The 24,221-nt window shown below is 41.4% G+C and overlaps 1 protein-coding gene and 1 long non-coding RNA gene across 2 annotated transcripts in view; one reads left to right on the top strand and one right to left on the bottom strand.

Moving 5' to 3' along the window:
- Positions 1-24,221, bottom strand: part of Snap25 (Synaptosomal-associated protein 25kDa) — a 287,198-nt gene that overhangs the window by 101,738 nt on the left and 161,239 nt on the right. The window lies entirely within an intron of this gene.
- Positions 8,509-16,407, top strand: LOC147757128 (uncharacterized). Its single transcript, XR_015324439.1, has 2 exons — positions 8,509-8,778; positions 12,085-16,407. It is a non-coding gene; the product is annotated as an uncharacterized LOC147757128 (long non-coding RNA).

Raw genomic sequence — 24,221 nt, 5'->3', positions numbered from 1 at the left:
ATATATAGGTAACCTAAATAATGCTTCGTTGACTTCGTTCCAACGTTCGTATGAAGGCAGGTAAAGGCGCACAAACGATGCCTTGAAAAGCTTCACGTATTATGTTTGTTTACCAACAGCCCATGTAGTACATATGACCCTGATCTAATTAACGTCAGTTGTTACGCCGATCTCTGTCGCGCAGTGTGTGTTTAAATGTTGCATTTCTAGCACTGCGGTAACAATACCTCAAGTTAGGGTATAGGCAGCTGCAAATATCTAATATATTCACTACCGTGTTGGTAACTGAAGATGAATTTTGGGTATATCAGTATGATCGTTATTTTAGCGCAATATAAGATCTTTAGCAATTCACCACTGAACGAAAATAATGTACTCATCATGATCAATTTTCAAATAATCATTGAAAAAATATTAACCATTAACCCATCGATAAGTTACCTGTTTGATCAGTATTTCACGGTCAGCTGTGAGGCTTTAGGGATGTCTTATTGAACATGTCAAGGTTGGAAGTTAGATATTAAAAACGTGGGCTATGATGGCCAGAGTAAAGGTAGTCCTGCGCAAACATCAGATATCTCTTGAAAGACATACGTCTGTATGCTCTGATATTATTACTCGACCCCCTTCCACGGTCGATCGGAGATCATTGAAAAACGAACAATTGACCTCTCGTATCTGTACACGTTGCCTTGCACACAAGCAGAAACTGACAGCAGGGCTATCGTTCATAGTATTTACGCACTCCACTCACCTGAAAAGCAGACAAATTATTGGAAAGCAACAGGACACTTCATCAAAAGATGTCCTTGCATTGTTTCTTTCCAATGAGCTATATTAAAGACATTCTTGAAGACCGAAGCTTTCTTAAAGATGCATGGAAGAGTCCTTATTGCAGAGGAACTTGGTCAGAATTGTACTCATTCTCCAACAGTTGAAATAATTATAATGTACAGTGATTCAGCACATTCCCATTCGATGGAGTAGGCAGTAGCGTCGGGGACCTAAATCCAAAAGATTTCCACCTTTAACTTTAATTGGGCAGATGAAAATTTATGAAATTTTGTACCTGCGAGTCTGTTAATGAAATTATTTTACCTTATACATTTTATGGGCAAGAAATTATTTAAAGGGACAAAATTGTGACCGAAAAAAGGGCGGCGTTAAAATACAAGAACTGTTGCATTTAAAATGTTGGAAAAACTGCAATAGCTCTAGAACAGTTAATATTGTTTACTAATAAACTACTCAGAATCAGAATAATCGTACTTCGCTGGTTTTCACTTACTATTATATATATATATATATATATATATATTACTACAATGTCAAATAATCTTTCGACTAGATTCCCACACAAAAACACAAAAGTGTTAATATTTATCGACATATTTTACAAAACGAAATAGTATAGTCACAGGGTGCGTAGACATTTTTTTAACAGTAAAAATCTTAAGCAAGCTTTGAACATCCGCCTTAACAGCTTCTCCAATCCTCTAAAAAGATAGCATCTTATCTGTAAACATGAAGGGGCCATTCTACCGGCCCGCTTCAGAGATCAAATCTCGGCTCAAATAAGTACAGCCATATTAGCCAGAAGGGTGAGGCATTGGACTCTACCCACTGGCCTATCAAACTGCCTGCCCCTGGCTCAGGCAGTAAGCACTGTTCGCTAAACCTACTTCCGATTTCCTATCACACGTCTCCCTTTCTGGCTTCAAAGACTCCTTGGACGTTTATGAAAGCCTGCGAGACGACAAACGGAAAGGAGAGATACAGCTGAGTGTATGTGTGCTGCTTTCTTTACCTTTAAAGCTTTAGTTTGATGTAACGTTAGTAGTAATGTCCTTAGAAGATTTTACGTTTTTTCACTGTGACCATCACGAAATGTGATGGTCACAGCGGACAGTGCTTAATCATTCATCTGAAGTTACCGGTCTGTTTGAAAATACGTAAAAATTTAGGCTTTTTATAGGTCCTAGCTTAATAGATTGAATTGAATTGCTGAACCACAAGGCTGCATTTGCCATACATCGAGCGACTCAACCGCGACCTACGCGCAATGATAACACTGCAGAAGGATCGTCCGAAGCACAGAACCGTCAGGCTAAAGTATAAAAAAAAAAGTTGAAACCCGTAGATCTTAGAGACAGTCTCCCCTGCAATTAGGCCGCTGAAACTCGGTCCTCAAATATTTCTGTTTTTTTGAGATGGAGTATGGAGTAAATGACGACCGAACATAACGGTGTGCCGCCCTTGACGCTTCAAACCCTTTAGGCCAAATGAAAAGATCTCCTTATTCGTTGCTCGACTTTGGAGGAGATATAATTTGAGATGAGCGAGTTGTTACAATTACGCCTACATGAAACGTTATAGAAAACAACCTCTTCCGTACCTTAAGATCCGTGTCGTTAGGTCGGTCTGAACTAGCTTTAACAATCTCCTAACATGTTTCCTGAAGACGGTTGTATTTTGCGGTCCGATTACGTTACGAACCGGATTCGGACGTAACCGTCGGTCGTTGTAATCTTAAAATGCATGGGGAATAAAATCAGCCTTCAATTACGCCTCATGGGCTTGACATCAACGTCCAAAAAACAAATTATTATATAGCAATCGGTCGATGGCAGTACGCAATGTTTGCTTTACCGAATTCGGGACTTAAGCTTATGGCAGTTAGTCCAGTCGGAGACCTATCGTGCCAGAACAAACCGACCAGTAGAAAGTACATATAATCGTGTTTCTGCGATAATATTAGGATCAATGAGGGATTTCATGCTCCGTTGTATCTTCGCTAAATGTGAGCATTAAATCCGGTTAATCAAGCAACGTTCGCGTAACTTCAACAAATTCCACAAGTATTTCATTGTTTTTTCTTGAAGCGGCAGAAGAAATCCTCAAATGGCGTAACTTTTCTGTACCGGAAAACAATCATACAGCGTCGTCTTGAATGCTTCCTCTTGAAAATCGCATTGACGTGTACGGCTTCCGGAAAAAGCAGTCGAGCGTCTTTACATACCATTCAGTTGGCTTGCTATCCCTGGTACTCGGTTCGATGCTTAGATCCATATTGCCAGCCACCAAAATGATTTAGCCCTGTTAACGGCAGGCTGGCAGAAATAAGCACCTACATAGCGCTATTTCTTTACTAAGTTATTCACAGTCAATAGAGCGTCCTATCCGCTAGTTATTTGCTCGTCGTAACTCTATCACACAAACAATATATGGCACATTTACGTTACGTGTTCATTGAACTCTAAGAAAAGTTTAAATATCTCTGGTTTGTCCGTCTAAACACATTCGGTTTCCGTCGAGAACAACGCACACGTACACCGTACCCTGGCCCACAGCACAGAATGCAATTTTGTGGGATCTTGCGTCCCCACTGGGAGAATAAATTTCGTAGACCTTCTTGGTGTAATAATCAGACAAGGACTGATGGTTTAGATATGCTGTCGAAACAACCCGTCGCCGTTAGGTGCCGTCGATAATCGCCCCGGCACCGCTAACCATTTGATTGCCATTCAGCAACAAGTAGTTCGAATGACATATTCTAATAGGTACTTAGTTATATAGGCCTAGAAATCTATTAGAATCGACATAGACTTAAACTTTGTACAAGATGTAGGTGGCAGCAAAAACCCGCTGCACTTCGTCCGAGGGCGAGTCTTCACAACCTAAACTTTACGGTTTAACTCAGTCCTATTTTTTTTTATGGATAGCGCACGTACCTAACAAGATTAGGCTGACCAATCTCTGAAGCAAATACTAGCTATTAAAACTTGATTAAACTTAGCTGAAAATGTAATCTTCTTCTATAACAGTATGCTACATTTTAGATTCGCGTAACTTCATTAAGTTTGTCAGAAATCATATAATAATTTTCGCATACAATCTCTGTTGCAATATACGTTGGGCACGTTATTTAGGGTTCTCAAACGTGTTTCGCCAAATGGACCACTTGTTATTAAATTAACAAGTAATAACGAGGCGCTATTAATTAATTAATAGCCCAAGCCAAAGGATCATAAGAAAGTATTCAATGTATATTGTACTAAATAACTTAGTTACTATTTTCTATTCTTAAAAAAGTCATTAACTTGACCTACATCCACAATAACGCATTTACGATAACAATCTGATAAATTCGTTCAAGCCTATTCTGTGTATTTTTAGTCCATGATCAGAGTTTATCTAATAAGAATTTTGTTTCTATGCATACAATCTGAGCATGAATCAATTGATTTCTGATCTGATATGTCTGAGTTAGCAGTTCTCAAATTTGACGGCTACATTCCATCTACGACACGTAAATAATGGCCATATATAAAACCTTTCATTATCGACCTATAACGAGTAATGTACACATTTGTTCTTCGCTGTTTCAATTGTAGCCGTCGCCAGAGGCTAAACCGGTGATTAAGGACTTTGCTTAACGAAATATGCTTCGGATCTGGTACTAGCAAACAGAATTAGTTGTACGTTTAGTATGATGTTGCTAGTTTGAGAAACATCAACTTCTAGTCACAAGTTATCCAATGCACTTTGTTTAAGTGAGCTGTTAGCAGGCAAAGTTATGGTTTGGCATTGCTACGCGGTCCCGCATCGTCACAAAAAGCGCGAAGGAAAGCCTTCGTACAAATGTGCGCCCTTGAAATTTCTCGAATTCGTATAAACTAAAAAAACAAAGCTCATTGAAAAATAACTTGGATACTTTTTTGGAAAATTGCCTTCTGTGCCCGCCTTCCACACTGCTGCTCCGTGGATTATTAGCACAAATACAGCCTATCTAAACGTACCGTGCTGCCAAGATATCGATAGGCGAAATACAATTCATGGCTCCTTTTTTCCCATTGGTGGGTAGCGCTCCCGTTGCATGTCTCGTGCAAAAATATACCTGTGCAAGAATCGTCAAACAAAGGGGGCAGCAAACTTTAAAGTGTCACAGCTGAATGCACGGAAAACACTGCGCAAGAAGTGAGCAGAGGGCAGCTACGTAGAGTTGTCATCCATTGTAGTAATTGCTGAGCCGTCCACTGAGGACAGTACGTACACAATGAAATGGAGGTAACGTGATGGATTACCTTCGGTGTTAGTGAGGTACCTGCACGACACATAGACCTTCGTGGTTGCCACCAGGCCAAAGAAAAGTTTACGCTATGTTTAACGGATTACCTGTTCAGGCTGCCAAAAATGTTTGTCTGAGAAAGAATAACAAAAATACCAAACGCGTTGTACAGTATCACAGATGGAAATTGTCCCATAGTGCATGCTACGGTGTGTTGTCGCGAACATAACGATCTAAGCCCAAAAATGCCTTTCAGCAATGTAGGTTCCATTAAAGACCTTTTTGCATACAGCCCAGCTTTAGGTAGGCCATTGCGTGTAGTTGACGATTGTGCACAGGCCCAATGTGTTTCTAATGGTCCTGAAAGTACTTCTTCGCAAGGAGATGCTCGTATTACACAAATATATAGACTTTAATTATAACAGTCTTTACAGGCCCTGTTATGTTACACGTTATTTTTGGTAATGATTACCGATAATTTTTTTGATTTAAAAATTTTAATTGGGTTAAGTCACTTGGTTTCGCTAAGCTTTCTGTTCGTCTCCGCAGCGGTAGTATAATAACATGGCTGCCTCCTAAACTCGAATAGATACGAGGCGGCTTTAGTTCATAATAATGCGGTCCGCCATCAGCGGCAATGCCTGTTACCTCAGTGCGAAACGTGGGGCTCGACACGGCCCTTTTTTGGTCCCAGAATAAACAAGGTCTAGGAACTCTAATAAAACAATTTCGTTTCTGATGTTCCTGGGTTCTATATAGTAGGTCATTATTACATTCAAGTTAACAGATCTTAACTATTATTTTTCTAATTCTCAAGCCCGCATGACTTCATAAGATTCCTCGTTGAAAAAGAGTGCAACCAGGTATGCTGTATTAAAAACGATGACATTTGAACTACAACAAGCATTCTATAAGCGACGAGTCGAATATTCTTCACTACGGTTTACTAGCATATGTTCAAGGGCTGAACTCTTTCAGCTTCAGAACTCGCGCAATGAGCAATAGTTAATCGGAAGAAGTGCATCATAATCAACTGGTTGACGCTAGTCAAACATAACGGTACGATAAGGCGACATGAAGAACTCCGAGTAATCATCTTAGGAATCACTAGATTTAAACTGGAAAGCTCATTGTTTTGCGTCCATTGCGCTGTCCAATGCGCCACCCCGGCACTCAAATACCCCTCGGGTGTTAGTACTCACTATTTGTCGCGGAAATTTTGAAAGGAAAAATATTAGCAGTACTCTTTGTTGATATTATCGAATATATTCACACTAACTTAAATTCGTATTTGACTTATTGTTTCATGTTTTAATGGCTTGTTAGAATAAAGGGACAACATGAACGAAGATGGAAACAGAAAAAGCGACACATCTTGACAGTAAGTCACAGGAAAACCGCTGCTACGGGGTCTCGTCTTAGGACTTGTTGTAAAATGCTAGGGTTCGCAACTTTTCTGAAAGTTCGAGTCGGTTTCATCTTAACAGATGTACTTTCAGTTGTGTACGGAGCACAACCGATCTTCACCGCGCAGATCGGTCTATACAAACCTGCCTATGGAAATCAATAAGGTCGCTTTGGGATTAATTGGTAAACATTGAATTGCAGCTCGTACCTGTGGGAATCACAGACAATAAGAGACCAACGAACTCGCAATGCTTGTTGTATAAATGCACTTTTATTAGACAATAGAAATTGTCGAATGGCCGACTCCAGTTTTTGGATAAATCTAAGTAATTTTTAAAAACCTACAAAATGCCCCTGTTTTTCTTCATAATTCAAATATAGCTTTGGCTTATTTAGAAGGAAATTCGACGGAAAAATATGGTCGTCTAAACCATAGGCGAATCTTTATTTATGCAAAGATCATTCGTGGTTTACTTCAGTTTGTCCTTTGTGGCTATTTAGATCCCTTAGGCAGATACTGTCCTGCATTGACCGTCGTAAAAGGTAAGGATAGCCGAATCATTAATTCTAAGGCTTGATCTCGATTGTGCGAACAATTCAAGTGGAATGGCGCGAAATTTAAAAAAACGAAGTACACCGATCGATGTGATCAGTATTAAAAGGAATTGTGGGATTGTTCCCACACGTGAGCAAGTCCTGTGCTGACTAAGATGTGAGCCTGTAATCGCCACACTAAGGTTAAATAGGTAAAAGCTAGGCAAACAAAGCGTTTGCAAATTACTATTAAACGTTTCATCACGCCAGACATTTTCGCAGTTGTTGATGCGTAAATCGGCAATTTAGCAAGCGTATTTTGTGTATCTGAGTTGAGTCAGAATCCTGTGAGTATAGACAGCATGGAGAAATGCCGATAAGATATATATATATTATCTTATGTAATATAAAAAAAAATAATTACAGAAAAATTCGTTAATTGAAATCTAGTAATAATTTTATTACAAACCGTAGCGATAGTCTGGAAGTCCACATACTTCCTCCTTGGATTCTTTTACATATACAGAGCTTATTTACTCATCCACAGCGATTTGGTAACTTCAAAATAGAACTTGTTCACGCACACAATGGTACGCGGTAAACCTTATTTTCATTATTGGCACGAACTTTGAAAAAAAAAGTTCTACGATTGTACTAGTTACGAGAAAATTCTGAATGGGAAAAAGCGGTTTATTTTTCTCTCCCTAAAAAATACATGTCCCCTAAAAAGCATGCATACGCTGTCTTGTTCATCAAATTTTATGTACATGCGCGAGCGCACAGTGGGCTGTCAACTGCTCTCCATATATATGTATACAGGAACTAACAATACTACTTAAAGGTTGCCTCAACGCAGCAGTCTTTGCTTCGTTGAACCTTGCCAGCTTTATTCACTAATGGCTAGTATTTTTGTTGCACGTATTGCACAATGAGATCTATCACTGTTGTCCTCCTCTCAGTCGAGCGGTACGTCACCTCCTTATAAGAAATCAATTGTAGCGCGTCAAAGAAGGCAGAGGTCGCAACCTCGTTCGTCTGATGTTCACGAGCCTGGCTTGTCTGCTGCTGCACAAGGAGCGCTAGAGCTGGACCAGCAACACGATCGGCGGATGCCTGCTACTTGACCAACACAGAGGTCTGACGGCGGCTTCAACGGAAGTTGGCGTTGCAACCAGTTTGCCTCTAACCCCAAGTCGAGAAGGCAGCATGGCGCTTCTCGTAGCAACAGCAGCAGCGGCGGCGGATGCAGTAGAGCTCCAAGAGGGTTCCATAAACCAGAACGGTCCCCACCCTAAAGCGGCAGCCTTGTTCGTCTGTGGCAGGGAGGCTGTCGGACGTTCAAGGCCGCAGGTGAGGCTCTATCTCTACCGTAGCCTCTCTTTAGCTTGGCCAGCCGGAAATAGCCAGAGCCAACCAGACGAAGCCATACGATGGTGATCCTTAGCAGGTCAGCCAGTCGCTCGCGCATTCATCGTTCTATATAAAGCAGGGTAGACAGGCCCATTGAACAACACCACCAACCCCGTGCCCATACCCCCCCAGCAAACCAGTATTACTATGACCGCTAACATAGAAACGGTATTAGACGCATCAAGCCGTAACTGGTCTATCCCGCAAAACCGCGTTTGTACTGGCACATCACTGGAGACAGCCTCTATAGGCCGAGTAGCAACGACTATCCTCAACTACTATTTCTAGCGGTGGTAAACGGATACCTCACAATGTTGTGTCTGTAAATAGAAGCTTTGGAAAGTAGAATTTCTTAAATGGTAAGCCTTTTTTTTGAGCGATAGGATATATACGACATCTGTTTGTGTGAAACGTGTGCAAATAAATTATTTAATTTACTAAGTAAGATGTCACCGAGCTGTACACATTACTATCAATTAGTGTCCTTCAGAGTTTTTCAATATATTTTCGTTTTCGCCTGCTTTCGCAGAAATTTTTAACCATACAATGTGTAATCAGCTGAAGACGGTTTCACACAAAAAAAACTAGAACGTTAACAGGGTATTCTCTCTGGTCGAAACGTATACACACACACACACACACGTAGACGCCTGCTGGAAGGGTCCCTTCTAGCTATATATATATATATATAGCAGGTATATTGCTTATAAAGTGTGCACAATAAGCATGGAGAGCTGGTATTGCATATGCATAACAGACGCAATAGCATACAAGACAGAAGACCGGGGGGGGGGGGGGGTCGTTCGTTCAATCTTGCAAACGATCAGATCGTCCGCCCGTCACTTTTTCTTTAACTTGTCCCTTCGTTTGATGACGACTACAACTGTTATTGGTATAGACCTTTGTATGCAGATCAGCAGAAAATCGCAGGCCAAAACAAGGCAAGTCTAGATGAGCCAGAGCGGACAAATAGAAGGCAAGCGTCTCGCCTTCATTGCCGCCATCACTATCGGCGTGCGCTTGTTCGCTGTCTAGGCCAATGTTAAACCCAGCAAGAACGTTCCGTCCGTGGAGAGTTACTTCAGTTATGTTCTATCGCTGCTGTTGCATCAGTTCATTCGCTCGGTCTTTCATTGCGGGTCAGCGAGTGTATCGCTCAGCTCTTTAGTAGTGCTACTACTCTCGATGCTGTTGTATCTACACCGCTGCTCTGGCCGGTTAGCCTGCTATTCTGCTCCGCTAGCAAATGAACAAAAAGCGTAGGTGTTCGTCGTTGTCGCCACCGTCGGTGGCGGCAGCACAAGCGCCATCAACACCAGGAGCAGCTAGAGACAATGGCGGTTACAGCAACGGCGGGTTCCTCTGGAAAGCTGGTTCCAAAATTCCTTTCCTTACTGTGTTCTCCGTCTCTTTGAAGATATCTTTGCGCCGCAATTCAACTGCCCCGTCACCGCCGGCCATCTCCCAATGATCCGCCCACGGCAACGGTGCCCTAACTTTTCACGGCTATCGGTACCAACAGGCAGTCCAGCAGGCCCTTACTGCGCCTGCCTGCTGAATCTACGACGACTTTGGCCCTCCAGCCAACTCCTATTCATATAGGAAAATTGGAGTAATCACTAAAGGTAAAAACGCAGTGTTGAGAGGGTGTAAAACGAGAAAGGGCTGGGGGCACTACACAGAATTCTGCCCTAGGAATTGGGCAAAGAAGGGAATAAGGTCTGCACTCGCGGAAAACGGTGCCTTACTACGGCAGAGACATTGGATATGGTTACAAAAACGACCCCTTCGTGTCCCCGGACCAGCAGCAGTGGCGGCCACTGCAGCAGCGCTGCTGTCAACGTCCCAGCCATCGAGCGGCACACTGCGGAGAAGTTCGCTGCAGTAACAGCAGCAGCAGCAGCAACAGTCGCAGCGGCGATGGACGGCGGCGGGAGTCGGCAGAAAGAGCGCGGCATGGTGAAACAAGGTCAGGCTACGTCAGTTCTAGTCGGCACTGCGGCACCAACACGCAGCCGAACATTTGCCTAATACACAAAGTGTCGGTGGCGGCTTCTAGTGGCCACTATCCACAACATAGGACAATGCGCGTCCGGAAGTTCTTTTCGAAACTCGCTAGGTGGCAGAAGAAGCTCTTAACGTCTTGAACAAAACGTCAGACACGATCAGGGAGAAAACACAAGAAAGAGGAGAGTTAGTGAAACGGAAAAAATTTCGAGGGCGCTAGTCGTCTGCTTTTTCTTTTTATTCCTATTCACAAGCTACCATGCCAGCACTTACCCAGGACAGGGCCCTAGACAGCAAACCTTAGTCGGTTAGCTCGACCACCGGTACTGCCTGAACCCGTTTATGGGATGGCAACCGTTGAGGGAAAAGCTGGCGTCAACCGACACTCGATAGACTGCAGTGGGAGGGGAATATCTTAAAAAGAAGGAAGTAGGTCTTCGTACTTGAATGGCTGCAGGGTAAGAGCATCGCAGGTCTTAGGGGTCATAAACAGCAATAATTTGGCTGTCGATGTCGAGTATGTATAATGCTAATGGCTAGCCATTGAATTAATCATACACACATCTATATAACCGAGGCTGTATATTTAATGGTTTGAAGGTAGAGATTGGTTTCATCTGTTTATCACTTGATGCAGATCATTAAAAATTGTGAAGCCATATTTGTATAATCAAACTTTACGGACAAAAAAATAGAATAGGATGGTAAACATTGAAAATTAAAACTATTTGACAATACAAAGGCATTGCGTCGCGAATTGATCCGACGAGTTTTTGCCTCGCACGTTGCGAAATCAGAAAAATCATGTGGAGCGTTGAAGCCATCGGAGCTCCATTAAGTTAACGGGGCTTTATCTATCCATATAAGAACGGGTCTCTATATCCAAGGGCACGTCAGCTCTCGCGTCGATTGATCCGATTATATATACGCTTTAACCTTCATTATGGTTCTACTCCTGCAAAAGTAAATAATTCGCCTCATTTCATTAATGCAACAAAATGGAACGTATGGAGAGTATGCTTACTTGAAGAGGAGCTGTACTTAGACAATTCTACGCCCTTCAGCGGTTACAACCGTAATACAATCAAGAACCTCTACGCAATGTCTCTCGCCATGCGGCGAAGTCGCGCAAGGTATCGTTCTATAGACAACTTAAGCAGTTTCCTTTTCCCGCATCAGTTTCCCGACGTGGATTCCTACCCCGTCACACATATGATGGTGTTTCTTCCTCGTGTGAATTTCCTTGACAGTAGTTACAACTAGGGCGCTCTAAAAAACTACGTATATAAGATTAGTTTCCATATTGGGCACGTGACCTCTGCATACACGAGAAGCGACAACAGCCTGGTGATGTCGTACTTGACCACTCTTACCAAAAAACAGGTCCAGTCACTCCATTGGGATCTACTACGTATGTTTGTCTTACTGTTGTTTTCTATAGGTAACCTTTAGCATGTCAACGCGGCAAACAACGTTATTTTGCACCGCACTTCCTGTCGCTTTCGTTACTGCCTCCACGACGACATTATTACTTCTGAGACTCCCTAGAATGGGATAAACCAAAACATACGGATCTGAGAATAAGTCGGACAGTTTGCCGCCCCATTGAGCACACAAATGTTCTCCTCCTAACTCCAACCTTTCTTCCCTTTCGACAGGACCTGCACCATGCACGTTGCGCACGGTATGGCGCGGCATAGCGCATTCAACTCTATGACAGAATGGTGCAAACGTCGCAGCCTCGTCACGGTGCTTGCCAAACGAACCTCACAGCGCCCCCTGATTCAGAAGTCTTATCTCCGTCAAGCGAAGTTGCCCAAAATCGTCGAGCGGTGGCGCCAGCAGTACTAGCACGACAAGTGGATTAAATTATGCGCAAAGCTAACGATGTGCGCAGAGTGACTCGTTTTAGGGCGAGATATGATTACCCAGCATGCGAAGATATAAACTATCATCTGAAAAACTATTACAATCCGTATATGCACATATATTTTATCTTTTATGTAGTTTGCAGCAGCAGCAGCAGCAGCAGCAACGAGCTTCACGAATGGCAGTACCGAGCGGATTGTCCCAGTTTGAATTCGAATTTCAAATAATGCTACATCTAGCAGCCTTTTCATAAAAAGACATCTTTAATGTGACATGTTTGATTAGTTACCGCTGCCTGGGTTTATTACTGCTAAACTGGACAATCCAGTAACTATCGGCAGGACATCTGGCTCTTTGCTAAGGTTAATCATCAGTAAAATAATTCTCGCTAGGCTTAACTTCGACGCCACTAAATATCAGTTGGTCTGTTTGTTATTTCATATTATGGCGGTCCAATGGTTTTGGGATTTACTCTTTTGATAGAACTCTCTGTCAATAGGTCTAGCAAATCGGTGTTGGTCTGATAAATTAACAGTTGATTATTCTTGTCTTTTATCGCGCTTGTGATAGCGCATGCTCAAATATTACTTAAACATCTATTGAAACAAAACACGGTGGATTGCAAGCATTTTCTGTCCGTATCAGGGTGTTCACAAGGTGTCAACCAATGCCATAATCAGTTTCAGTTTATAGTGTCGGAATTCGTATTTCCCATATAATGAATAGGGCCACGAGTTGAAATTGATTGAGACTGATGATGTTGCCCGACAGATGCAGTGATCAAGTCATAATAGGAAAACGAGTACAAAAACGTATCGTTATGCTGCGGCCAACGGACTGTGTAAACGAAAAAATCACAATTTATATGGGTGCGAAAGTGACTGTAAATTGTGTAAACGAACTCTCAGTCGACCTAACAAGAAATGCCTAACAAGCCTGCCGTCAATGTATCATAATTATGCTGGTGATTTATTTTGCTTCTTCACAATACCTCACAAGGAAAGCAGATTCCCTGCGGAATCAGCAGGCCAACTTATACGAGCCATAGGCTTTCATCAATTCTAGATTACTAATAGAAATCACCGTAAACTTTATTATCTGAAAGTCGTTACAGACGTACATGTGGAGCAGGTACGCCGTTAGATCTTTTACAATGAAGCGTTTTTTTCATTTACTAGCATAGGTGACTTTCGGAGGCGCAAGAGGATAGCACGAGACTTGCTCCGTGACAAATCCTTTTTTGTCGGGCAATAAGCGACATATGATGTTTTATAAAGTGCTTTCGATTGCTCTTAATATCAATCAGATTCTATGAAACGTTCCTTGCAATACGAACAATTTTTTGTCCGTAATTTGATGTTGGCCTCATATGATGAGGCTTGAAAAAAATTTTGCAACCGATTTTAAATATGCTGCATTATCAGCGTTTACGCCCATGTTGTTAGATTCTTGTCCATTTCCTTTCCGCCATTGTGCGCTTTTCCGAACAGTGATAATGCCCGAATGCTTTGCCTACCGAGAGTCGCTGTGGGAGGATCGAAAAATTGAACATTGGTCTTTGTAAGTGTCAGATCATCACTACACCATCACTGGATAAAGCCTTTTGGAGCCTTTCGCAGGTGGACAATGGTCTTTACTTCGGGAGGCCAAGATGATCCGTAATAGTGGCAAATATACACGAACGACGGACGGATAACGTAGAACGGACAAAAATCGCTACCGTCTAGCAGTGTCAGCTATTGCTGTGATTGATATGAGGTGGATACGCTCTCCGCGCTCAGAGATTGAAGGGAATGCGGAAGCAAACGGCGCACAAAGCAGCTGATTACCGTGCGGAAACTATGAAACTAATCCCGTCAACTGTTCAATATAACCAAAACTTAAATTGAGTACAGCACTTGCTCAATCTCTTCACCTAGCTCCCCGTTTTCCCGTTTCTTTTTATGTTCCATCGCTGTCGTTGATTCCCTGCGTTGTCTTCATGTTACCACGCGTATGTGTCTTCATCTATGCTCGCCAAATGATTAGTTGGTGAGTAGTGACTCTTGCTTCGGCTTCGGCTGATGGCAGCTATGGATTCGACAAGCTGTCGTGCCAGCTTGCAGGCAATCTAAAGATAACAAGTTTTTCAGGAGGCGAAATTTCGATCATATCGAAAAGTTGACATCGCCGTAAGATAGGGGGCCTCACCCCTGAAGGAAAGCAGCACACTAAAGAAAGCTTCAAGAAAAACAGGGGAGATGCTAAGAAATATGAACACCAACCTGCAGCTTTCCACGCTTTATCATCTTTTACCTTACGGCTGGCATCGTCTTCTCCTGCATAGCGATGGAACTATGGGATAGGCAATAGGGAAAAACGTTCGCGCATTAGAAGAACGTATTGCGATGCTCGCTGCTATCGAGTGGCATGTAACCCTCATTGTCAGGACACAACTTTGAAGAGCAGACATTTTGCCAGTGACAAAGCCTGTCGACTGGATGTCAGGAAAGCAGCTGTGGCTTCTAGAAGGAAAGAAAGGCGACGAATAACAGAGGACATCGATATCCATCGATTTTTGAAGCTGTATTTCTGTTTTATTTTCTCCGTTTAGCCAGGCAAACTCGTGCCCGCATTAAAGCCAAACTGAAGCTTCAGCTGACGATAACTAAGCAGACGGTTGCCCTTTACGTAGTTGCTTCACGATCTCTCGAATTCCCACCAAGTAGGTGATAGCTCTGGGTGCCCTGATTGGATTACGGCATGTAATAAATCAGATGGATGTTTATGGCAAATTGATCCAGTAGGCCAAGAGGGCATATAGTAGTCGCTTGACTTTGTAGTGGCTTTTTTTTTTAGTCCATTCAGAATCATTTTCAATTGGATCCAGCTGTTGTCGTACTGGTTACGGCTGATCGAAATCAAGTGTTTGTGTACCTATCAACGACTAGACGTCTAAAAGAAGCTGGATCTAGTTGCAATAGTCTAAGGCTCAATTTAGACCTTGCTGAACAAAGCCATTGCATGCAGTTCGATCGTAACCCCTCTACGGTTTTGAAAAGCTGTTCCTACACTGTCGCGTTTTTGCATTATGGACATTGTCTCGCTTGTCGGAACGTGAAGCTGTGAAAACGTTTCCGTTTCATATAAATTCTGTTTCATGCTGAAATTGAGAACTTGATGAATTAATGAACTTGCCGACAAACTTTATGAATTCGTATCGAAACCTGAGTGACCGTTCTGTGTCAGTTGAGGTAGGAAAAAGTTGCCTTATAATTGCTACAACTCTTCGTATAAAGAGCTAAAATTAAGCAGCCCTAATTGATTAATGGAGTAGCTAATCAACTTTAATAATCTTCGTCATGGATTACATTAGCATGCTGTTCCCCATATTGCAACACGTTTCCCACTACACACTGTAATAGTTATAGAGTGTCGATCGATCGATCGATCGAACAAGTTGCAAGGTTACTGATTGAAATGACGCGATGTTTGGAAGAATTATATCCGAAGTTACAAAACTTACAAGTAACCAGTTAGTTAGTAAATAATCAACAACGGCCGTCCTATACTAATGCCCACTTTTTTCATCGATTTGTTTTACATTGTTTAGCAATAAACTGCGACGGCATCGGAAAAATCATCAGGTAACTATTTTTTTATAAGGTGTAGGACACATTCTCCAAATTTCGATTGAATAACTCGTCAATTAATAAATGATCGAGGATGAATCCCGCTTTCGAATCAAGTGATCAAACATAGCAAAAAATCCAGATCCGTGCTTCTACGGCTATACTAATACAATACCACTACCATAGAAGAGATTCATCTGTTCGGCACCCTGTCGGTTTCCGCGTCGAAAATGTTACGCTTGTTCGCGTTATCTACCAGTTTTACATTAGCTAATAATGTTAGCAAAAAAAGAGTGTTCCGTAAATTAGTTGATTATATTGATTTAGCCAACGAAATGACTCTTACGTAATCTTAATAATAACTTATCTTCACTGAAGAAGAAGTTCACTGTTATCACTGTTCAATGTTAGCAACGATTATGCATCGATCTTTTCGAGCCTTCCAAAAGAATCTTCCATAGGCACAATGGCAGAATATTCTATTAAAGTGAGCTACATTTACTTCAGTTTCTTTTTTATTATCACACCATGACATTTTTCTTCATATCTTCATCACATGCTATCCATATAGCATGATAGTTGGCGATCAACTCGTGCCGCATGTTTCGATGATTAATTACTCTAATAATAATGATCCCATCGATAATCGCCATTGGCGTTTTTTCTTTTTTGCCACTACATTTCACATATATATTTCGTCTATCCTACTAAAATGCATATTATACAGGTTATATGCATCAGATATCATTTATTAGAAAAGTTTCCGTCATTGCACGTTCTCCATACATGTACGAGATTATCGAAGGTAGGTATGATATCTAGAATACTTGTGACGTACAACGTTTGCTTATTTAATCTCACAACGTCAGACCTGCTGCTGGTGGATTGCCGGAAACACACTATAATCTTCGTCCTTGCGGCAGATTCGTAAGTGTTGTTGCTGCTTCAATTAGAGGTCATTAATTTTTCAGGAAAACAATACATCCCGTCATGCCATGCTATCTATACGAATTGTCTCTACAGGATGCCAAATCAGCCCTCAAGGTTCGCAGCCCAAAAACATACGTTTCGCTTATTTGATTTCGTACATTGATACACATCGCCGTAGCTAGGAGACTGTAATTTCTATTTTTATCAAAACAAAAATGTACCGCGTAACACAGTTGAACTATAGCCTTTATATGTAGCTCTTGTGACTCACGAGAATTGTAGTCAAAAACAGTCGAAAATCGTTCAAACGACTGGAATTGTAGATACAGTAAAAGCGTCTCTTACGATGGTTGTCATCCTGCACCTAATGTTGCACCATAAAGTGTTTATGTCAACTAGAACCTGTCAGTGCCACAGACAGCTTTAGCGAACCGATAAGCCGACCCAAGCCATCCGAGAGAAAATGGAAAGAGAAGCTTCTAATATTTTACCGATCGGGATGGTCAGAAAAGCGCCGCAGATTAGTCCGTTGCTGAGTTCCTTCCCTGTCTCTCGCTCACACTCCGCCAGGAAAAGGAAATAGCTGACTCAGCCTTTCCCTTTATTTTACTATGCCTCTCCCTTCTATTCTGTTAGATCATCACGAACTAGCGGGCGACGCAAACGGTAAACGGTTGTACCGTTCAATAACTTAATGAACGCCAATAAGCTAGTGCAGTTCAGAAGAAAAACAGAAGCAGCTTCAATGAATCATAGTGCACAGTCTATGGGGCGTAATCCTAAGGTTTTCCTGTTCTTCACGGGAATCACCGATAGGAGCATTGGCCCAATTCGCGCGTAGCCATCTGTTGCAATCTCTACCAAACAGTGCGACAGGAGAAACTCGGCTGATCCAATTTATCTGGATTGTGCAATGTAGCGATGTGCGTTGCGTTACGATCGTCCTTCGTTGGTCCTTATTTCACAATGCAAATCTATACGCAGTCGTTTGGGTTTCGCAAACGCATATGCTAGTCTTCAAAGCTAGCGCGCTCTTTAAGACGGCTGTTTCCCATAGCTTGACTGGTGTCTAGCATAGTCAGGTTGCTGGGGAGAACGTAAACACATGCAAATTAAAAACCACCTCCATCCAGCGGTGGCCCCTCGGTCTTCCCGCATAGTGCCCCATGGAGAACGAAAGACGCCCCCATCCTGTTTTTCGTAGTCGCCTATATTCCGGTGAACTGTCATAAATCCTCATGGCCGCTGAGTTATCTCCCTTTCAATCTGCCTATCTCTTTTCGCCCATTTTGCCAGACGACGTTGCGTTTCATTATACGCTGCGCCACGCCCAATGATATATCCTATACACGCATAGATTCGTGCTTCTATGTGTATGTAACTTTGTGTATATCGTCTAAATCTAGTAAGCAGGTGGAAAAATCAAACTCCTGCTATTTTTGGTATCTAGCTAAGTAATAAACGCTGTTTAGTAAGATTACATAGATGCTCAAAACACAGAATGTTCGTCTCTTAAGGTATGGCTAATGATAATCAAGGCTAAAGTCTTTCTACGGACTGCAACGAATGGAGGTAAATATAATTAAAATTTATTTGGGCATTACCAGTAGGGACCATGACCGACTTGTCTACCTGAGAAACATTCTAGATAACCAAAAAAGCTTGGTTTGGGTCGTCAATCTTACGAAAACAATCGTTCTACTGAATCTATGTGAGCTTGAGAGAGGTAACGGTGTACACACAACCTAACCGAAAAAACAAACAAAAAAGACCTCCCGTATCCAGATTCACTGAACGTCAAGTGTCGACATCATTCTATTTACCTGCTAATTAAGGAATCGGTATACCTGACAAACAACGAACTCGTTTATTATCCATAACAAGTACAGCGATGATTGTTCTCGCAGTCAGCTACAGGAACATGGCTCTTCCGCTGTTTGTCTACACCCATGTTTAGGTTTATGCTACGGTATGCGCTTGTTTTCCTCGTGATCTTGACCCAATGACCTTGATACGTGTAAAAAAAATACAAAAATATTTAATTCTTCATTATTAATGGTTTTGGCCTTCGCGCGACTGGAATCGCCGACGTCTGCACTGAAAAGATTTCAGAAAGTGCCTCAACAATCAGCACACTCTGTACGTTGCCATGTACATCAGCTATTTGCCTCAAGGGCATTCTACACATTCAATCGGTACTTCTGAATCTTATTTCAATTTTTCGACAACACGAATTCATGTGTCCTGACGTCCCTTTGGCATTTGAAAGTGACGATGCCATACGGAAATGTGTTAATGCAGGGCAAGAAAATGTGCCTCAGATACCTTGCCTTGCATTCGGGCAAACTTGATTTGCGCCCGTAATTACAAACACTTGTCAGGGATTCCTTTCATTTAAACCTAAACAAAATTAGATTGCCATTGCGATGTTAGGAAGCTAGAAGCAATTAGACTGAAGTTGGATTCAAGTTTGCTAAATATGTACGTCTACGACAGCTGTGGGTAATAAGTAGAAACCGGCTTCAGAGTCGACCTGTTAGAGTATAAAGACATTGATTTCCGAAACACTAGAAAAACTTTTTCATTTCATTTAGCTTAATTTCTCCTAAACGCTGCACTGATTTCCGGACACTATTGGAATAATATCTGGACATTTAAAAGTTCATTTTCATATATACATACTGTGAAAACCATGTGCTCGAAAGCTTCTATTACCCGGATAGAATTCTATTTGCTGCAACACCATCTTCGTCTTGTATAATATACCAAGTGGAAATTTAAAACTCCGAAAATGCTAAGAAGGTTTCGAAAGCTAGCCATTAGAGTCTACCTAAGCGGCCGAATCTCCAATTGGTATTCTGCTCTTTGAAATGGCCGTTCATTTTTATAAAAGCAATTCGGGCATCTAGAAAATGTTGTTCATAATACCTTTTAGGTTGTTAAAAATTTTCTTCAAATATATCCCTAATAGCCACACAGACCAGCGCTATCGTGCAAAGAAAAGAAGGAAGCTTACTTTCCTGGTAAGAAATCGTCCCCCGTGAACACATTGGTTTATAGCTAACGCTTGCTTGATTTCTCAAAAAGATGCCCTATGAAATATATAATTCAGCTAAAATCCGTGTTTAGCTTGTATGAATATTGTATTCCCGTGACAGCCCAATGGGTAACGGCTTTGCCCACGGGAACATGGTGGCGCAGAGACACTTTGTTTCGCCAAAGTAACGTTTGGTGGCTTAAGCAGCGGACGCGAAACACGGAAATATGGAGATTTTATGATTATTGTTCTGTTAGAAAAGGGCTCTGTGATACTTCGATCGACTTTGTCTTTTGACTGGGAATGGCCGTTATGGAATGATCGTTAATGTGGCAAGACGGCCTTGTTTCGTCGTCCACTGATTTTAGGCAGCAGTGGCAGTAAAGGATGCGACAATAGACAGATAAACACTAAATCAATTCAGAACATATACACGTTCTAAATAGATTTCTAGATGATTTATTATTGAATGATACTAGAGGAAAATGCGGGTTGACGTGTATTTCTGACGTTATGGCAGTCAAGGAACGATTCAGGCCGAATGAACCAGCTCCTATTGTGTGTCGTTTTAACAATAGGAGACAGCATTATCAAGTACAAGTTTGTTCCGCATAACGTCACAACAGCGTTCGCCAGTGCTTTGATGATCTTCATAGTGTATCCTAAACGAACTTTGTATACGATACGTTAAAAGTAGATGATGAAGTGTATTGCGTGAATACTAGCTCGTCTCTGAATGAAGTGATTTATTTTATTATTATTATTACTGAATCAGCGTTCCGCGACAGACGTCCGGCTGAACTGGTCAAATGAAACCTAGACCCATTAATCGGTATCTACACGAATGACATGCCGAAACATGTCAACGGTATTACAACTGGCCCTCAAGAACCGTTCTGCAGTAAGTCTGAAGCGATTTGTTTCAGCTGTAGGTACTACAAGGTGGCGTAATTTTAAGAGTGGTTCTCAATGGTTCTATAAACCCAGAGAGTGCTACTTTCCGCTCTCAGATCTTCGAAAATGAAGAAAGCAGGTTAACGACCCTGAAAAAAGCTGTATTTCTCTTTGAAGGCACCACAGTTACTCTGAAGTCCGTAGACGTACACGAGCTTGGTTGTCTCATATGCTAAGATCTGTGCATACCTCGCGCGAAGACACCCCGAACAAACACTTACGTATACTAAAACATTCATGTAAGTATATGAAAAATGTTGCTCCGCAACTTCGAATGAGCTTCCCCATCATCGTTAAAGTTCGCCGATAAAGTTTTCCAGTCAATTAGAATCCTCTAGTTACAATTACGTTGAGTGGAAAAAGCAACGGGTGCTGTTTGTTGTAGAGTACATAAATACGCATGGCAATAGGTCTTTTAAACTGTACTAGCAACGTCTAATAGCGCACCATTTCAAAGCACTGTTATATTGATGCAAATAAAAAAAACAATCCAATGGGATTATAGCAGCACGCTTATTGACACGTGACAAGCCAATGATCGTTATCTGAGCAATTCGTATAGACATATAAGTTTTTTTTTGACAAAGGAAAAGTTTGTTTTGAGTTGTTTTTTTTTTGTTTTTTCTACCATCTTATAATAGATAAATTAACCAATGATAAGCTCAGTATTCATATGGAAAAGAGCCAAGCGTCTCTTGATTCGGGTGTTCAGGCTAGCAAATGCTTTTCTAAATAACGATGGTAAAAGCATCCATTACAATATGGCCAAATTAGTTACCCATCGTCAGTAGCTGGCGAACGCTTTAACAATAATAAAAACTAGAATAGGCAGTAGGCTTACTATTGCAATACAGGGGTAACATTGCCACACCGCTACGGATTGACAATATAAAATTATTTCTTTTAGAAACCAGTGTCCGTGCATTGTGTGAGTGCCACACCGTAGGTAATAGTAGAGGAGCGGCAAGGACGTGCATTTGTTAGCTCAGGCCAATGTTAGCTCAGAGAGGGAAAACCAATTGAAAATATCGAATAGCCGAGGAAGGGTGTCGGTAATATAATATGGAGCTAATTTTTACTGAATAGCTCCTCTAGTTGAACACACGAACGGAAGCAACAGCATGAGTCAAGCTATAAATGCCAGCACTGAGATTGCAGCATGCAGGGTATAGGGTAAACGAGGTTCGAGACTAGGCAGTAATAACTGAAGGCGCTTACGAAGTGGCGGATAACGATCAACGCCAATAAGCCGGAAATTCATTTTCCACCATATCTCTGCCACAAACGGCTTTTGCATGGATCCACTACGCGGGGACACCCAGTCGAGCTAGCAAGGCTCGTCGTCGGGGGTTGCAGCGGGGTAAGTAGATACGCTGACTAGAAAGGACGTTCCTTAAAAACGCTGACGAAGCTACGAGACTGGACGTCTTTATCTGTGACACGTTGAGACGAAAATCTGCTCAAGATTCAAGTAATGGAAAGCTGTCATGTGCGTGTTGACGGCCAGGAAAGAGCTTTTGTGGTGAAATTTATTATTTCTATGAACATGACTTTTTTTTTTTACCTAAAGTGGATGGTACTCTGCATGATTAAGCCAAATCAACTCGTACTTAACTGTTTAAACACATTGTCGGGAATCGATTCTTGTTATGAAGATAACTGAAGTCATAGTTATGCACTGTGTAACCACTGCTGAATATGCCAGGGGCATATAGACAGCGGTGCGTATTGTCCATTGCAATGTTTATGTACATTATGTACGTAGCTGCACCATGAGTAAGATTTGGTTTCTGGAACAAAATTGAGTGGAATGATAGTTTGTAACATATGTACGACTGCATGTTCATCTCACCCCCACATACCAAACCTTGTTTGGACGTTATCACATCCAGCTGAAATTTGTCTTATCTAAATGTGTTTCTTATTTTTTTTTTTTTCTATAAAAATTAATTATTGATTTAAAGCCGTTTTGGTTTTAGGTAGTATAAAAAGGATTGCATACAATCGCAACGCTACAGCGCATGCAAGAGTCCACATGTTTAGCTGAATTAACTTTACTTACCACATTAGTTAGCAATTAAGTACGTATGTGCCATGAAAGAAATTACTAAATTGAAAAACTTGTTTCTCATTACCCTTCAGTTGTTGTCACGCCGTAAGGAAAAAGTCGGCCTGTTTATTGAGATAGCAGCTGTGCTCATTTTTTTAGGCGACTTATTGTTCCATCTTTTTTACGATAAGGGCCCTTACGATGCACACTGATCTTATACAAATAGGGACGTCAGCCATTATAATAGAACCTGCGCGCATTCATACAGGTCGATGATCAATCACCACACCCATTTGAAAACAAAATTTGATTATTATATAACAGTCTTCACTAAAACTAGAGCTCAAATGTCCTCGTTATTGATATCTACCATATTTGATTTAATTAAAAGCTCTTGTCACTGGTTTCGGCTATAACGCGGAGGACGATGGTGTTCACACGTGTACCTTATGACATGCGCTCGATATTTCGGTAAGTGAATCCATTAGAATTGATAAGTTAGTCAGATATTGGCGGGACCGTTGTTATTCAATACAAATTGTAAATTCCCCGCTAAATATATGTATGCTATCTTTTGTAACTGTAGATCTTTTCCAAGACAAACTTCTGGACATGATACGCTATAAAAGAAAATGAAACATGGCAGCGTTATTCTGACAAACAAAGTACACATTTACGGCTAGCCATGATCCGAGGGGCATAATAAAAAAACAGATATATATATATATATTCACGAATTCCGTCCATGTGTGGCAATAGTAAGACACATGTTCCATTTGTAATGAGCTGAATACTACACGTATTTCACACGATGACAAAAATCACTGACACTTTTTTCGGCTTCGTTCGTTCAACTACTTCTAGATAATTTTTTTTTTTTTCTGCAATTCGTAGAAAATGCTTTAAATAGGAAGTTTCGTCATTAGGTTTGCAGATATACAGTATTCGTACACAATGCATAGTAACCCTGAAAAGCCTAGTAAGTTATTATAATGTAACTATTAAGAACTTTTCTGTTGCCATGATTCGCAAAATACGCCTCTGCAATACTTCCGGTGCTCACTTCTACTACCCCCTTACGCAATAATGAGGATCAGATTATAATCCTCAGTCCTGTGGCATCTGCTCTTAAATGAAAACCGCCCGAAGTAATGATGTTTACATTGATATTATAAACCAGCTTTTTGCCATAAACAAGGTAATTGTTTAGAGATTAAAAGTACAACAGAAAAAAAATGGCACATGGGCTCACAAAAGCACCCTTTGCACACAACGAGAATGATAGCGAATATCAATAGTGATTGCATTACTAATTCAAACCAGCACTTGTCTTACAACTATTAT

The sequence above is a fragment of the Varroa destructor genome, unplaced genomic scaffold (genome assembly GCF_002443255.2).
Source record: "Varroa destructor unplaced genomic scaffold, Vdes_3.0 BEIS01000003.1, whole genome shotgun sequence".
NCBI classification, from domain to species: domain Eukaryota; kingdom Metazoa; phylum Arthropoda; class Arachnida; order Mesostigmata; family Varroidae; genus Varroa; species Varroa destructor.
Note: the sequence above shows the minus strand (reverse complement) of the source record. Positions and strands in the feature narration are given on the sequence as shown.